The sequence below is a fragment of the Mesoplodon mirus genome (genome assembly GCF_964341445.2).
Source record: "Mesoplodon mirus genome assembly, chromosome: 17".
Classification (NCBI taxonomy): domain Eukaryota; kingdom Metazoa; phylum Chordata; class Mammalia; order Artiodactyla; family Ziphiidae; genus Mesoplodon; species Mesoplodon mirus.
The window spans coordinates 58,834,501-58,845,528 of NC_138993.1; the positions used below are offsets into that span (position 1 = coordinate 58,834,501).

An 11,028-nucleotide genomic window follows, 5' to 3' on the forward strand; every position below is an offset into this window, starting at 1 on the left:
ATGCTAAGTTTGCTAATCAAGTAATTTACCATATTAACAGAGTAAAGGACAAAAGACTGAATACAGCAAGTGTTTATCAAGTACCTCTTCTGAGCTGTTCCCAATCTTTAGGAAAGACCAGTGACCAAAACAAACAAAATCTGCATTCTTAATGCTTTTGTTTTACTGGAGGAGACAGATAATAGTAAGTCAAGCAAGTGAATAAAATTCAACATTATGTTAAATAGGAGAAAATATGAAAACAAAGAATGGTAAACATGAAATATATATTTGTAGAAGTGGATGGATGCTGTTCTCTAATAATTAGTGATGCTGAGCATCTTTTCATGTGTCTATTAGCTACCTATATATCTTCTTCGGAAAAATGTCTATTTAAACTATCTGCCCATTTTTTGATTGGGTTTTTATTTTTTGGATATTGAGTTGTATGAGCTGTTTTTATATTTTGGATATTACCCTTGTCCATTGAATTATTTGCAATTTTTTTCTCCCATTCTGTAAGTTGTCTTTTCATTTTGTTGATGGTTTCCTTTGCTGTGCAAAAGCTTTTAAGTTTGATTGGGTCCCATTTGTTTATTTTTGATTTTATTTATTTTGCCTTGGGAGACTGATCCAAGAAAATACTGCTGCAATTTATGTCAGGAGTGTTTCGCCTATGTTCTCTTCTAGGAGTTTTATGGTTTCATGTCTTACATTTATGTCTTTCATTGTTTTACATGTGGCTGTCCAGCTTTCCCAGCACCACTTGTTAAAGAGACTGTCTTTTCTCTACTGTGTATTCTTGCCTCCTTTGCTGTAGATTAATTGAACATAGGTGTGTGGGTTTATTTCTGGGCTCAGTATCCTGTTTCATTGATTTATGTGTCTGTCTTTGTATCAATACCACCTTGTTTTGGTTACTGTGGCTTTGTAGTATAGTCTGAAGTCTGGAAGGTTATACCTCCACTGTGTTCTTTTTTGCTTTTGCAATTCTGGGTCTTTTGTGGTTCCAAATAAATGGGGGTTATTTTAGTTCTGTGAAAAATGTCATGGATATTTTGATAGGGATTGTGTTAAATCTGTAGATTACCAACAACTGGAATGAGCTTTGAAGTTGACTTTACCCAGAGCCTCTCAAAAATCCAGCCCAGTCAGCACCTTGATTGTAACCTTGAAATACCCTGAGCAGGGCATACAGCTTAGAAATGCATAGATTCCTGATCAAGGAAATTATGAGACAATTAATGTGGGTTGATCTAAGCCGCTGGACTTGTTTGTTACATAGCAGTAGAAATCTAACATATATATATATATATATATGAATAATTTTCTCATATTATTTAGTAGAAGTTGCTAATACATATTATCTGTGATAGTTAATTTTATATGTCAACTTGACTGGTCCATGTAATGCCCAGATATTTGATCAAACATTATTCTGAGTAATTCTCTGAGAGTGTTTTGGGATGAGATAAACGTTTACTCCAATCAGTTACAGACCTGAATACAGTAAAAAGGCTGACCTTCCCCTGAGTAAGAAGGTTTCTGCAGTTAGCTCTGTAATCTGAATAGATTTTAAGATGCTAATGACTGTTTCCAGTAGAAAAGAGAGAACTGGTGATAGCCTATGGTGTGGCAATAGAGATGGGCCAACTATCACTATTGGATACTCTTAATCAAACATTTATAAGAAGCAAGGGTGATTGTGTATGATACTTTGGAATATTTTGGTAAACACACAAGTAATGAGATTGTCAGGTTGCTCCTAATGTCACTGAACAAGAAAAGGATGAGCTCAGGGATTCAAATTCTCAATTTAAGTGCTATGTTAAAAGTCCTGAAGGCTTCTGTGTATTCCCTGAAGGAGACCCTTAATTTCTTGTAGCTGTAGGACTGAGGTGGCTGAAAATCACACTCATCCTACAACTGGTTGATATACAATGCATGTTGAACTCGCAGCTTCTCAGGGTGTCTGTTATAAGGAATGGGTTCTTGAAAGGTGGAATGTGTACACGTGGGAAGACCTTGATCAAGCTGGTGACATTGAGCCCCCCTAATTTTGCTAAGTCTTTTTTGACACTGGAAGCAGCTTTGACTTCTACTGGAAGTGGCCTCTCCACCCTTTCTGAGGGGGTTAACCCTACATTAACTAAGGAAACTATAATGACCCCTAGCTTTGAGGCAGTTGCCATGTAAGACAATGCTGATGTCCTCAGCACCCACCCTACCACCCTTTTTTCCTTCTAGGCCTATAACTAGACTTAAGTTGGTGAGGTACAAAGTGTGATCCAGAAGGTGTTCTGCACTCCAAAAGAACTACTTGAGTTTCCTAATTTATACAGAAAAAAATCCAGGGAGCTTGTGTGAAGATGGCTTTAAGGATGTGGGATAATGACGGAAGGAATATAAAACTGGGTTAGGCCAAATTTATTGATGGGCTCACTAAGCAAAGATTCTGTGTTATTGATGGAGCTCAGGGAGGTAAAAAGGGCTCAGTTTTTTGGTTGGTTGGCTGAAACAGGACCAAAAGGTGGCTCAGAGTTAGTGAGTTGGAAATGCCAGACCTGCCTTGCTTTAATGTAGAGGGAGGGATTCCAAAGCTTAGGGAGATTGGAATGGTAGAGTGGATTTGTCATTTAAGATTTACTCACCCACACTGGGAGAGACACACAAATAAAACTTCCTCCAATACTATGAGAAATAAGTTTGTGAGGGGAGCCCCATCATCCTTCAAGAGCTCAGCGCTCTCTCTTCTCTGTAGTCCAGGCTTTACAGTGGGAACTGGAGTCACCAAATTGGGAAGATGAAATGCAATGGGAGTAATTGCATCTCAGGGTGACAGGAGCCAAGTGGCAGCGCGCAACTGCTAAAGACAAGGTGGGCATATCTAGCTAATGACAGCAGAGTCAAAACGAAGAGCAGAACAGTCTGACTCACATAGACCTATTACCTAGTCAATCATGGTGTTCCTAGAGGTGAAATAGATAAGAAGCCTATTAAACTCTTACTTGATCTGTGTAAGGAAAATTTCTAGGTCAAATAAACAAAAGTCTCACCCTGAATCACAAGAACAGTCAAGATTCCTTAATCAACTCTCAGATTTGAGCCAGTTTACTGACCTAGAGGTCCTTTTGAGGAAGGACCCTGCTACTCTGCCATAAATTTGTACTGTTAATCTTTCTCCTAGCCTTCCTCAAAGAGCCTACAGCCTCTCACCAAGGTGTATTGGAGGAAAGGAAATAATCAGAACTTTTGAGGACTACTAGACATTGGTATCTTGATCATAGATACAAATTATAAAAATGGTTGTAGTTTGGCCGACACAACTTTTCACACCATGCCACAATTTTACCTAGGCTTCACGATGACATATTATGATAAATGTTTTCATTTTGCAACTGAACCAGGGCAATACTTTACACAGCCTTCTTCTCCAATATTATTGAGGATTTATTTAAGTATATTTGTTCCTTTGTGCTTATGGTAGAATTACTTCCACCTTGCAAGAATGTATTGATACAGATCTCCACTTAATGGCTTGAGGCAAAAGAGTCTTTGCAGAAGCTTTTAAAATATAACTCCATGTATATGGCCTTTGTATGTATTTCATATCGGTTACAGTTATAAACACTACACTGTGTACGGTGTTCTATTTTGCTGCTTTTGCCCTTAGACTCAGAAAAGCTCCTGACTTTACTGTTTATGCAGTGTTCTATTTAAAGTAGTACTTCACACTGAGATTTTTAAAATTATCTACTCCTTTTTTTATCATCACTTCCATAAAATGTCTGATTAAAATTAGTTACTGCTATAAGCATTAGTATCTGGAATACTCCAGTATACTTCAAAATAAAAGTTCATATTGACCGAACTCAGATTGTTGGTTTCCTATTGATCATTCATAAGTCATGGAAGAAAAATAATAGCTAAAAATGCCTCTCTTGTATTTCAGTCCATATATGTATACCTAAAACTGCCTCTTGCTCCAGAGTGTGGAAATAATAATCAACATGATATGCTTTTGCACTTGAATGGGATAAATTCATTTACAAATGAACTTTTTTGGTTTTAATATATTTAAATTAATTTGTCTTAAATACTTATCCATGTCTGTGCATTTACCACTCTTACACCCTCAACAAGCAAATATCAGTAAAGATGATAGGTATTTTGAAGAGGATGTTCAGTCATCGTTTGACTATTATCATCATCTTACTTGCTATATGAATATTATTTATTACTTCACACTGTTTCATTACTAAAGTAATTCATATGATTCATTTCATACAATATTTATTTCAAATAAATGCCATTATTCTGCACATCTCCTATTAACTTTTTCGTTAGTGTCCAAATTTTTATTTCAACTTAGATACTTTTACAAAATACTTGGAAAATTAAAGCAAAGAGAGTTAAGTGGTACATATAGTTGTATATTAAAAATAAATTTTCTAACAGTGAAAGTTGTTTTACTTGATTACAATTAATTAACATATTAGAATCAGTTACATTCTGGAATGATGCAAAAGAGTGTTAATTATGGCAGAGGAACATATCAAATGCCTTATCCTTCTTCCGAACTGTGTCTATAAGCATTCAAGTAGATGCGTTATGTTCATTGGCAAGCAAAATAAGTGTCCTTGAAATCCTACATCCTTCACTGTAGTTCAGCTCATTTGACACATTGCTAACATATCAGATGATTAAATGGAAACTTAAGTACCAACTATTTAAAGCAACTTTGTATAATAGACCCATTGAGTATATATAAATCTCAAGTTCATGAAGTAGAAAATAAACTCGTACTTCAAGGAGAGGAATAGGCAAATGGGCTTTGTGTTCCCCCTGTTTCATGTGCTCTCTGTGATTTGGGACAAGGTACATAAATATTTGAATCTCTTTTGAAAACACTGTAAAATGGGACATTATCTAAATCACAGGTTAATTTAGAAGCATAAATATAGGTTGTATACAGTGCCTAGCACAATTCCTAGGAGATCTTAGCTCACAACGAATGTTACTTATCTTTTTTATATTTATTTATTTTATTTATTATTTATTTTGGATGCACTGAGTCTTAGTTGTAGCACTCGGGATCTTTGTTGCAGCATGTTTAGTTGCAGCGCATGGGCATCTTAGTTGCAGCATGTGAACTCTTTGTTGAAGCATGCATGTGGGATCTAGTTCCCTGACTGAGGATTGAACCCAGGCTCCCTGCATTGGTAGCACAGTCTTACCCACTGGACCACCAGGGAAGTCCCCAAATGTTACTTATTTATTTTATTTGTAATACTGTCTTATTGCTATTATTTCAGTTCCTTCACTCTATTTAGAAAATTTCCAAGAATATATTTTCTTAGGTTCTCAATAGCTTCTTTCCTTTTCTAATAATAATGAAAAGGATTCAAGAGCAAGGTCAGAAAATGTGTTTTTGGACGATACACACTTGGGCAGTTAGAAGTGATGAATTCTTTACTTGCGGACCTATCACTAGTAACTACACATGGTGGGGGGCGTGCAGAAGTGCCAGAGGGAGATGTGCCAGGCATCTTTTCGTTCTTCTCTACCATGTGTTCAGTCCCAGCAGTTCATGCCATTCAGCAGGTTCCCCTGCCCTCTTGGTTCCAGTTTGAGTCATCCCACAGGGAGCCCTCGTAGAAGATCAAATACAGAAGGAGAGTGACATCGGTAGTACATTTATACCCCTAGCTCCCAACTTGCAAATTCACCTTTAGGTAGTTTGACCCTTCAAGAGAGGTTCACTACTCTTTTACAAGGTGGCTGACACTGTGCAACTCAGCACCTTTGGGTTCTGGTAATTTCAGTCTTCTCTTGTCCTTCTGACTCTGGGTTGTTGCCTCCTTAGCCTTTGGAGTTCCCCTACACACACCTTATATAGAATCCTTTAATCATTTCCTATTGCTGCTTTACAAAACACCACAAACTTAGTGATTTAAGCAATACAAGTTTTTATTTTAAAGTTCTAGAGGTCGAGGTCAGAAGTCCTAAAATCCGGGAGTCGGAAGGCTGCTTTCCTACCAGATGTTTTAGGGGAAAGTCTGTTTTCTTGTCTTTCCCAGCTTCTAGAGGCTGCCTGCACTCCTTGGCCCTTGGCTCCCTATTACTTTGACATGCGCTTCTCTCATCACATCTCGTCTATGACCCTCCTGTCTCCCTCTTTCACTTATAAAGACTTGTGTGATTACATTTACTCCATCTGGACACTCCAAAATAATTTCCCCGTTTCATAATCCTTGATTTAATCACATCTGCAAAGTACTTTTGGCCATTTAAGGTAACGTATTCACTGGTTCTAAGGATTAGAACATGGAGATCTTGCGGGGGGGTGCATTTTTCTGCCTATCTCAAGTTCCTTTGTAAATCAGTTCTCAAATTCTCTAATTTTGAGTGTGATTTATTTCTTGATGGGAACCTCAGTAATACTAGGAGACCAATTTCCCTACTGTTTTTTAGGTTCCTTTTCCAATATTATTCTGTATAAGTAGGAGAGAGACACCAACTAATAACAGTGCTTTCTTTATACCTGTTCCCACCATTACCAATATGGTTTAAGCTCATTTTATTCTTAGTGTTATATCCTCCAATCATCAGTTTTGTTTTTTTTTCCCCAAGTCATACTACATATATCTCTAAGAATAATATTCCCAAAGTAAAGCTATTTTTAGCAAACACTAAAAATAAACCTAAAATCCAGCATCCTTGGATTGATATACTAAGCGAACTCATTTTAGGCAACTACTCCAACATTACATTTACTTTAAAAAGTATTTTTAATATAGAATTCTATTATCCAGAAATTTGGATTTTATCGAATGAGTATAAGGCCTTCCTATCTCCACAATCCTGCTTATTTTTGCTAAAAATAATGCATTGTTTCTAAGATACATTTTCAGTACCTTCTCAGATAAATTCAGATAGAAGGGAATCCTCTACCTTCTAAATTTCTGTAGGATTTAGGCATCATTTGTGGTTTTTTATTGCAATTCATAATGTAGTTATTTCTATTTTTATATCTACACCTAGATTTCAAATTAAAGAATCTTTGTATAGTTAAGTTTTATATATCTCTTACTATAGAACATAGAGGATATATATGCAGTTCTTACATAGTTTTCTTTTTTTCCCAAGGTACTTGACTATTTAAAAGTACTAAAGTAGGCACTCTGAGAATGGAGCTGCATATCTTGGTGAATACAATGTTCTGTTGTGTTGGATTTTCTTATATAATGAATTTCCAATATAAGCATTAAACTAGGAGTTTTTTTTTCTAATTCATTGCCTAAAGTTCATCGATTGAATCATGGTTGGCTGGCATAGCTGATAGCATAAGAAGTCATACAAAAACTAGTAAGACCTAAATAAAGGTGAAAATCATATCATGCTTCTGTATGGTGATTCTTATCTTATACAGAAGCTTAACAGAAAGTTTATGGTATTTTGAGTAAAATGTGAAGTCTTGAATTAGCCAGGTTCGGTGTTGATTCTGGTTTTGCTGCTTATACAGTATATTACCTTGCTATGTGGCTTAATATCTGTGAGCTTCGATTTATTTATTTATTATTATTATTATTATTATTTGGAACTATAATGCTTTTATTACCAGAATGTACAAAACATTGATCCCGGGCCTCCCTGGTGGCGCAGTGGTTGAGAGTCCGCCTGCCGATGCAGGGGATACGGGTTCGTGCCCCGGTCTGGGAGGATCCCATATGCGGCGGAGCGGCTGGGCCCGTGAGCCATGGCCGCTGAGCCTGCGCGTCCGGAGCCTGCGCGTCCGGAGCCTGTGCTCCGCAACGGGAGAGGCCACAGCAGTGAGAGGCCCGCATACCGCAAAAAGAAAAAAACAAACAAACAAACAAAAAAACCATTGATCCCTTTATAATTCTGCAATACTGCCTCAGATTCCCACAGTTTCAAACAACTTGTCTTTTAAATTTCCATAACATCCGTTTAGCATAAATGATTTTGTTGCTGTTCACAGTAGAAGACAGTCTTTAGCTTTGATGGTTCAGACCTAATTAAACAGAAATGGCTAACTTTGGGTCTAAGATAAATGTGGTATAGAAAGAAGAGCACAGAACCCTACCAATACACATAAACCATACTCCATTCAAATAGTCCTGGGACCTTACTGAACGGACTTTAAAATAAGTAAGCCTCCCATTAAAAAACATTTTAAAATGTACTGTCTGATAAACTCAAAATACAAAAAATGCAGTATCACCAATTATGTGCATTTTCTAGGATTCGTTTTAAAATTCAGGCTAATGTTTAACAATAGCATTTCAATTAAATTATGGCATTGGAAAAGGTTATACTTCTGAGGAAAGATCACATAAACATGCTTTTTGGGAGAAGATATGTTTGGAAAACAACAGTAATGAATAATTAATATTGCTTTAACATTTCTAAAATCACATAAAATGTTCATCTTTGATTGCCATTTCAGTAAGTTTTGATACAGAGTATGTTACTGTCCACTTACTAGTAACCAGAACACACATAGAAGACTTGTAACAAATATTCAGAATCTATTATTTTCATGAGCTAAACATTTCTGAGACTTTAAGATTCATGTTTGAACATACAGTACTGCAATGTTGGCTACATAAAATAAAATAAATGGAAGATCTTTTTCAGAGGAAGTTCAATCATCAGAGGCTGTATTGCATTTAAGGATTTACCACTGGCTATATACAGAAGGGAAAGCATTTCACTTAGAAATACTTTACATTACTGGAGCTCTCTTTTTAATATGGCAACATATAGCAGCTTACCGTTCTAACATTTAAAAATCAAGAGGAATAGTGCTACTCTTTTATCCTTTGGTTCCCAGGGACAAATAATGCAGTAATTACACCTCTGGTTTTCAGTTCCTCTCGAATGACATTTATTAACAGAGAGAAACCCGATGCTTTAGCTGAAATTTGGCAGCCCAAGAAGTGCACCAACTGCTCCAGAACATCCCTCATGGTCTAGAAACAGTGCTTTCAGTTGACCTTTTGACCAATAATCCAGGACATATGCCAAAAGTTTCATCGAGAGAGAATTGACACGTAAAGTTCCAACAAAGACAACTCTTTATTTTCTCATTAACAGCACACATTCGTGCCACAGAACCAATGTTGTTGGTGATAGTAACTAACGTAGCTCTTGCTAGATCTTCTTTACCAACAGATTCTCGCTTCTCCTTATTATTCATATTCCCCAAACTAGATGCTACAGCCCAACCAGACCAAATCTTTCAAAATCTCCTCTGTAAATATCATGGACCAGCTTGTCAGCTTGGGTGCTCTCACCTTCGGATGCCATTTCAAGAGCCTCTTCAAAACTTTCACAGCCAGTTAATAAACTACATAAACCCAGAAAGGTACCCCCTCCAAGGCTTGTCCCAGTTACTCGTTTATAGTTGTCTTTGGAATGGACTGCTAAAATACTGACCCCGGAACCAACGATCACTACCAGCAGTGGAGAGGGATCAGCCAGGTTGAAAGGCATCTTTTGGCATCTCTCAGGTTCTGAGGCATTAGCAAAATAATAGCACTCTGCTTGTCCATTGAAACTGACAGAATCTATGTACAGCAAGCCCTTTACAAGGCAGTCAGGTTCATCCAGTTTGTGCAGGTGGAGGTTTCCAACTGTGCGAAAACCGTTTTCAAACTTGTCAGCACCACCTCCTGTAGCACGTAGCACCGTGTGTAGTGCTGAGAAGTTTTTCGCTCTTCCCCTTTGGATAAAAGCAGGCAGGTCCTGGGTTGAAAATCTGATAAAGTGCAGGTTCCCTGTCTGGCCAAAAAGTGTTAAATCTTTTAATTAAAGGCGCGCATCCTGAATACCAGTGGATCCACAGGCTACGTTAGAAGTCAGGTATTTCCAGCTACTTTTTAAGCTCTCAACTTCTTCTTGTTCTTCCTCTGCTGTGATATTGATAGTTTCAAAATATGAGAGCTTTACCAGAGTTCCCTGATGTCCATGCCAAACCATGGGAAAGAGGGTTTCTTGGCATCCTTGATCTTCATGGCGTCGGCCCGAGCGGCCAGAGGCAGCCTCGGGTCCTCCCCTCGGGCCAGGCGGGGCGGGGGCACCTGAGACGAGGCCCGGCCCGGAGGCGGCCCCCCTACCCCCGCGAGGGGCGGCCCGGACCAAGCGAGCAGGGGAAGCGGGGAGGGGGCCCCGTCGCCGCCGCCGCTCCAAACAAAAGGCCCCGGTCCCCCGAGCCGCCGCCCAATTTATCTATTATTTACACGTAGGATTTTTGAGGACTGAGTGACACATAGGTTTGTTGAGAAAATAGTATATGTGAAATAGCTTTTTCAGTACTCACTAAATTTATGTTTTAAGAAATCTTAAAAGCAAGAAATGAATATACCAAACTGCAAATCTGATTTTCAGGACTATATAGAAAATCTTCCACCAGAGCTTAAGAAATATGTGATCTAACTTAGAACGGGGAAAAGGCATCGTGTAAATAGTTTTATGAGACCAGGTTTGTTTCAGTTGTTGTGGTGGTTTTGTGTCTAAGTGAAGGACTGAAGTCCATTTTTGCCTCCTTGTTATCAACAAGGAAAATCACATGGTCATATTGGGGAGAGTTTTCCTTCCCCGTCAGAAGAACCTGTTTTGACATTAAAGTTCTCTGATCAGATCTGAACCACTCTCCTCATTCACCTCCCTCTGTTCAGAAAAATACTCCTGTCGTAGATCTCAAAGAAATCAGGTTTCATCTGAAGCAGAATAAATGATTTAAGAAACTTGATTATTTTAAGAGAAAATTGGTTTGGCATAGTAAACGACATTAGTAAGAAAGTAAAAGTATCTTATTGTACCTACCCAATTTTTCAGACTTCCCCTGATAAATATTCTTCTAAAATTATTAGATTCATTCAGAAACCACGTTTCTTTTATAAACATTTCTTTGTAAAACACCAAACTATCTTCAGTTTGCTCTGAATCACTGTTGTCCTACCTAGAGTCTAAATAATTTGCTAATGAATACATTATAACGTAAGTATTATAGAGTACAGTGAA

General features: G+C 37.7%; 1 pseudogene across 1 annotated transcript; it reads right to left on the reverse strand.

Annotated features, from left to right (window-relative positions):
- Positions 1-8,768: 8,768 nt before the first annotated feature.
- LOC309792536 (pantothenate kinase 3-like) lies at positions 8,769-10,019 on the reverse strand (annotated as a pseudogene). Its single transcript has one exon. The product of its transcript is annotated as a pantothenate kinase 3-like (transcript).
- Positions 10,020-11,028: the final 1,009 nt, after the last annotated feature.